This window comes from Montipora foliosa, chromosome 6 (assembly GCF_036669935.1).
Source record: "Montipora foliosa isolate CH-2021 chromosome 6, ASM3666993v2, whole genome shotgun sequence".
Taxonomy (NCBI): Eukaryota; Metazoa; Cnidaria; class Anthozoa; order Scleractinia; family Acroporidae; genus Montipora; species Montipora foliosa.
In genome coordinates this window covers 38,848,295-38,855,749 of record NC_090874.1, presented here as the reverse complement: position 1 = coordinate 38,855,749, position 7,455 = coordinate 38,848,295, and the positions used below count along the sequence as shown (strand labels likewise).

The following is a 7,455-nucleotide window of genomic DNA, read 5'->3' as shown; positions in this document are numbered from 1 at the left end:
CAGCTTAAATACATTTACTCCACAGAAATGGTTCAAATTAAGTGTTATTATGGTGTCTGGAACGAAGAAGGAGTTCCTCAGTTTATTTGAAACCAATGAATCTACTGTGCACGTTTTAGTTCCTGTTGTGTTTAACAATTAGATTCCATGTTACCGTGTGTCTGCTCAGTAATAGATCACAGATGATGTCAAAATGTGGTTAGAACAAAAGGCGATAGTTGAGTGCGTCACTGATGTTCTCACCACGTTTTGACGTCTTCTGTAATCTATTACTGAACAGAGGCACGGCAACATGGAATCTATCTGTTTTATATAATAATTTTTTTATGCTGACGTCAGCTATGCGTCTGCCCTCTCATAGGCCATAAGTGAGAGCCAATCAAAATGCAAGAATAACTTGGACTATTATATAAAGAATATTGTATTGGTTGACATTGGAATATTCCAGTTGTTTTTGTTGTTTTTACATCAGAATTAAGTTGCAAGATGATTATGATTACCAGGGCATGGACTGTACAAAATTTTAACTATATATATATATATGTATTTTTTTTTTGGAAATATCCATACTTACCCCAAAGAAGGTGATTAGAAATTATGACAAGAGGAGAGAAATCCAGAGACAAAGGCAGGGTTCATACTATGACCTTCCATGACAGTGATATTGATCTTTATGGTTGAACACATAAAGATTAGATACTTTCCATCTTCAGTTTTCAACATTTATCCCATGAATATCACACAAGTTGTGAAATTGTTATTATTTGATTATAGTAGGCCACTTTGTGTCCTCTAAGCTTCACTGCCAAGCTGAATATAATACAATGTATATCAAAAGCAATCTACTTCAATGGCCAATTTGTGGATTTGTTATCAAGTTTTCTTTTAGGGGTTTGTATAACACAAAATATTAGCATTTAAGATCCAGATAAAGTGTAATTTTTATGAAACCAATAAGAACATTATAACCTTAAACAGCATATAACATTAAAGCTCTTATTATCAATGAACTTTCCTCAGAAAAACCTCTTATTATCTCAATATTTAATTCTCTAGCTAACACCTTTGAACGCCCCCAATCTGATATCATCCAGCCAAGCCTCACAGAAGATATTCATTTTTGAGCTTCAGCAAGAATTTTTTTCATCTTTAATGTTATTTTCCCCGCTGAACCACAAGCAACAATTTCTTTTGAAATTTCACATGAGCAGTACATGCATGCACCTTCAGTGCTTGAAGGCATACCACATGAACATTATCCTGCAGTGTTGCACCGCTTTGGAATATACGTGTCTTTACATTTCTTGTAGGTATCATGAAATGGATTCTGTTGCCTTATCCAAATGTTGGACATATGCTCATGCCTAAACACTTTGACCCATCTGTGTTTTACAAGGGAAAAACTGGCAAACGAAGCAAGTTGCTGGTGTTTAGACTCTCTTCCCTGCATTGAGTTAATTCCTAAACCCACACCAAGATCTTCATAAAGCTGTTTGGTATGAAAGGGTACACAGTAGCCCATTCCCCAAACACTGAGATTTGCAGAATGAAATAATGATGTCAAATTAAAATACTGTCTGCAATCTTGCTCTAAACTGGGTAGATCACTGGAGCTAATATTGGAGACTCTGCTGGCAAGGGACAAGCAGTTCCTTAGGTGAAGACCCATTCTCCCAAGAGACAATACAAAGAAGTTCTTGGCCTGCTCAATATTTCCCTCCTCAATTTGAGCTTCAACAAGCCATCACAAAATTTCTTCGTTTCCTCCCCAGTGAACCGAAATTCAAAGGGAGATGACTTTCGATTCTCTTTGAACCACCGCAAAATCTTATTATACATCTTCTTGCACTTTAATTTAAACCGGAGGGCCTTCAAATGCTTACGCAAAGAGTTATCTTCTGCCAAGTGAAAAACAGACTTTGCACTGGTGGGAATCTTTGCTTTAGCCAAAACATGGGTGAAAAGCAACTTATGCCAATGCCCCCGGCAATTATTTCCCACATGAAGATTATCACATTTTGCATTCTGAATAACTGGACCAAGAATTGGCTCAAATTCTTTTCTAGATTTAAGGCTTGCTATGTAGTTGCATACTTTTGTACGTATTGTCTGCTCTTGAGCAGCATTAATTGCCCTTCCCTGTTTTTCTTTAAATTGTGTCACCTTTTTCGCAACTTCTTCCCTGAATTTATATTCCCATGGCTTCCACTTACTTTGTGGATTGTTACTCAAGCTTTGCCCTCTTTCCTGTAATTCAGTAAGTTGCACATTTGCAAAAGAACATGGGTATTTAGCAGCATTGCTCAGTTCTCCAGAAAATTTTGCAAGCCACTTCATATCTGATGGAACAAGTTTAAATTCAAACTTAACCTGCTGATCTCTTACTGTAAACGTTTGACTTGCAATAGCAGTCATCTCTGATCTAAGTTGTTTGCCATATTCTACCATTGCAGGGTGATCTTCTTTACAGTTGGCGCCACAAATCAAAAAATTGTCATCTGGCGAGGCAATTCTTTCTAAAACATTCAAAAATGAAATAAGCCATGTGCAAGCCTCATTAGCCTTACCAAAAGGGGCACCATCTGCGCCAACTGCTACTAGAAAATGACCCTTTTCTTTACCAAACCATGTGAGAAAGTTAGGTATATGGCTATCTATGTGAAGGTAGAGGTCTGCCATTTGGAGTAAACGCTCTTTAAGGTCAATATAATAACCAGGGACCACTGGCAGTAAGTTTCTATTAACTTCTTCATTTTCCTTTTCTACTTGACCTTCAGCAGGGGCCTGCGGTATGCTATTAAGTTCTCCAATATTTTGTACCTCTATAAATTTCATCAACTCTTTGTAAGGTACAAGTGCAGGTAATCTACAACCCTCTTCAAACTCTGTGCACTTTCGCTTCTTTGCTGGGATGTCATAATCAAATATTTCTGAAGATCTAATATTACAATACTTTCTCTTGCTAAGAATTCCACCCTTGTATAGCACACTTACAGACCTGAGAAAATTCTTTGAGGACTTGTCAAATTTAGCTACAGATTTAGCCACAAGCTGTGGTACAACTGCTTTACAAACAGTTTTTGACTTTTTAAGTATGCCAGTAACTACCTTAGTTTTACGATTTGTTACTAAGGTGCTCCAAAGTCCATTGGCAGTTGCACATTGAACTTCAGGCTCTGTACTTGGTGTAGAGTGAAGTTTCTTGGCAGAAGCATATGTAAGCTTTCTTCTCTTAGCTGAAATGTTGTGTGACAAACCAACACACTTGTCACTGTTGTTTTCATTTAGAGTGGTTGGCATTACAACATGTTGTCCTCTTGGCAGACGCACTATTTCATTATCTAATAACCCTCGCTGTAGAGAGAAAAAAGGAAGAGTGACTTTAGAATTTGAAACACTGAAATAACGATCTGATAAAATTATTTGAAACATCGAAATACTGAATTGCTGTAATTACGGCTCTGCATAAATATTTTGCACAAGTGCATGTCTCCTACAACATCTTATTTATTACTGATTTAAGATATCATATCAGCCTCTAGCAAAGTAATGCAAAAAAATCACAACGTTTCGACCACTCCGAGTTAATTGTCAAGTGCTTATGATTTTTATTCTTTGTTTTTATTGCAAAATCGATCTCTAAGAAATTACTCATTATTATTTGGTAAAGAAGATATTTATCAGCATGCAATATTATATTTGTAAAACAAATAATACACTTGTGATCTTAAATTTTGCATTTCAAATCGAAAATACTACTTCGATAAAAAAATCTGAGTATTAATAGGTAATCACAAAACCCAAAATCATTTTTTTACAGCATTAATTACCTAACTTACTTTTCTCTTTAGTTCTGTAATTTTTCCTTCCAATTCTTGAATAGACTTATTCGCTTCAACTAAAACCTGTCGTTTCTCCTTTCTCTGCCGTGCCCACTCTCCAATGGGATAACGTGATGACATCTCGCCGGTGTAACTTTAGCAAAACAAGATCAATGTCAACCAAATTTTGCATGTCAATAGTTAATACAACTGGCTAAAATCCTATCGTTTTCATTTAGCGTAAATCGACACTAAAAGAGGTAAAATTGACCACAAACACAGCCAAATAATCTCCAGAAAGTAATACTAGTCATCTTCTACCTTCACCTAAAGGAAAATAATCGAAAATGTCCCTAAAATAGTCGAATTTGGTATCAAAGTAAAGCTTACCTTGTAGTTTTGCAAATGGCGGAGAACACAAATCTCGTGGCTGTCAAATTTAGGCACTTCTATTACTTGATGTGCTTGTACTACTTAAGGTGCTCGTACTACTTAAGGTGCTTGTATTACTTGAGGTGCTTATATTAATTGAGGTGCTTGTGCTACTTAAGGTGCTTGTACTACTACCGAAACCAACTGTGTCAGGGTCGTAACAAGGTATATGGGATCAGGGATCAACAGCCTTTTTAGGGGTGGGATCTGGGATCACAACCCGTGACATCGGGATCAGATATCAGACTTAACAAATTTTTGCGGGATCAGGGATCAAAATTCTCAATGCTTTTTTGATCAGGGATCAAAATTTCGGGCAAAAATACGGGATCAGTTATGAAAAAATATACCTCGTTATGACCCTGCTGTGTGGTGGCAATTGATGATTTCATTCTGGAAAAAAACTCATCCTACTTTTCATGTAATATACGGCCAAGGGATTACCCATGACACGTGGGGTACTCCATTTGGCTATAAAAATGTAAAAAGAAACATTCACTCGATTTTCATAACGCTTTACACCTGTTCGTACCGTTAGCCCCTACTGGGAAAATTCCGAGACCAATTTAGTCTTGGAAGCAAGAGCATAGCTTTACATAACTTTCTATGGGGGCAGTGAAGCTCTTCTTTCGCATTAGGCTGCCCAAAGGCTCAATGTCCAAATGATTGCAGATTGATTGGAGTTCCGCAATCTTCAATGAACCCAGCTTCATTCCATGCACAAGTTGGCAGACGTTTCTATTACCGACAACAATTGGATGCTCGGGTGAAGCCACTTGTTGCATCACTTGGTTTCGCAGAGTGATCATGGCAACCTCTGACTCCTCGGGGGCTATGTCGTCTTCGTCTACTTGCTTCTGTGCTGCCGCGAGATCTGCTGGCTGATCTGTTGCGGTGTCCTCCATTCATCTGGCTTGAACAAAAGTCTGCCATCACTGTCTTTCTCCAGTTTCATTTGTCTGCTGACTTCAACAGGATCGGCCTTGTGCCCGCTGTGGCTGCCATGCTGGAATATATCCTCTAGGTATGCCTTCCCTTTCTCAGTCATTCTTGTTGGCTTTTTCACGCTTTTCAGGGCCCATCCTTGTGTTTTAATAGCTTCACTTCTACCAGAAGGTACTTGTCCTTCCTGGTTGACGGCACTTGCTACAGCTTGTTGGTGCCTACCAGTGACTGTAACACCCGTAACTCGGCTTGCCCATTTCTTGCAAATAGTATCATACAATGACTCGGATTCAAGTTCGTTTTTGTCTTTCCCTGTGTCCATATGGGCGTCTGCCTCGTGTTGCGACTTGAAAGTAAGCACACAGCCACTTTCTTGACAGGAATATATGTCAGTGCTCGTTTTTGACTTTTCTCCCACAGTTCCTTTCTCTTTAGTCAGTTCTCCAAAAGGCACAATCACCCTTAGATTAGTTTCCGGTTGAGGTGATATCTGAAGTTCACAATATTTCAGCAGATGACCTTGCCCTATGCTGTACGCTCGCCATGCTCGAATTCCGCTGTCTTTGCTAAACTCAAAATTGTTTAGCAAACTGATTCCTGGTATTTTGTTGCTCCTACCCAAATCCAGGGAGGTGTCTACTTGCACAACGGCCGCTCGGCATCCTTTCAGATCTCCGTAGGACTCGATGGCCTGCTTCATGTCTTCGGCTGTTAGGACATCATGCTTCTCGTTCACCCACCTTTTGATGTGGGCCTTTAAAGGGGCTGTCTTGCGATCGCATATATCTTTCCCAGCTTGGGGGTCAGAGAAGTCATAGCGCATAACTTTTATACCAACCAGATCGCGCACTGATCTCTGGCAAGCTAAGAAGAAGTGCTCCGTTCTTGTAACAGTCAGCATTATCTGACCGAAGGAATGCATGGTTTAGCATGGGATATTCCTTCTTTAGTGTGCTGAGAAGGTGCTCGATAATGGATGCTACGGCGAAGCTGTTCTGGGTGCATGTGTTGAACAAGTGCACAAAACATTCAACCTGGAATCCCTCGACAGTGGACCTGGTTATAACAGCACTTATGTGCCAACTTCTGCCTCGCTTACCAAAAAACTCGCTCATCTGCTCGCGGTAACGATGTGGTAAAAACTTCATGGCCCAGTCCATCACTATCAAACAACTTTCTTGGTCAAGGTCATCCAGAACATCTTGCTTTGCCTCTTCTTGGTTTACTGAACGAAGGAGGTGTGCCTTCCAGGCGTTGATGTCTTGTGTACTCTTGTTGTAATCAAACATCAATCTTGTTTTCATTTCTTCGCTCAATTCAGAATCCTCTAATTCTTGGAGTATCTCCTTCATCACTTTCTCCAAAGCGTCACATCTCTCGCAATTGATATTATGATTGTGGTGGCACACGCCTCTATAATCAGCAGAATTAGCAGAGGGATCACTGAGGGCGTGCACGGTGCAGTGGTCTTGGCAGTCTTCTACTCGACTGACATGCATCTTATAATCAGTTTTCAAATACCGTTTTGCTTCCCTGAGAGCCTTGCTCATCGCCTCAACCCATTCTCCTTTGGTCCCATTTTCTTTAAGGGTTTGAAGAATATCCATGATATTCTGGAAAGCCTGCGCACCTGCTGCCGTAACGTTGTCGAAACCTTGAAGCGACTTTTGCATAGAAGCAGAACAAACATCGAGTATTCTGAAAAGTGACCTGTCACTAGCAGGCTCGAATGCTTCTTGTTTGCAGTAAGAAGTGTATTGTTCGATGACTCGAGAGGGAATAAGTGTCCTTATAACTGCCGGAATAATGATTTGTTCGCCAGAGTCGAGTTTTGAGTTCCTGGTCCTGAATGCCACATCCTGAAGAAGGTCTGGGTGTGAAATAAAATCAAGGAAGTGATCAACTTTTGTTGCATCAATTCTTATGCGGAAGACTTTCTGTTCCTTGATAACTCTAGTCTCCGCTACTTAGCAATAATTTTCAAGGTTATTTTCAAATAGTTTACCCTAAATTGTGATATTCATCGGTGAAAAGAAGCATTTTACTCGCTACAGACATTCACTTAAAAAAGTTACACCGGGTTATAAATTTGAACGTGAAACAAAGCTAATTTTCAGTAGGCGAAGACCAGGTACCGCGCTGTAGTTTTGCATTGCACAAATATTATACAGCGCAATATTACTTTTGTTATTAGCACTTGCATAAGCGCATATATACCAGTGTGCAGCTGTTTCAAATAAAATTCAGTGTTTTGGAC

General features: G+C 39.5%; 1 pseudogene; it reads right to left on the bottom strand.

The window, feature by feature from the left end:
• Window positions 1-1,114: 1,114 nt before the first annotated feature.
• LOC138006807 (uncharacterized) overlaps window positions 1,115-7,455 on the bottom strand; it is a 19,229-nt pseudogene continuing 12,888 nt past the window's right edge.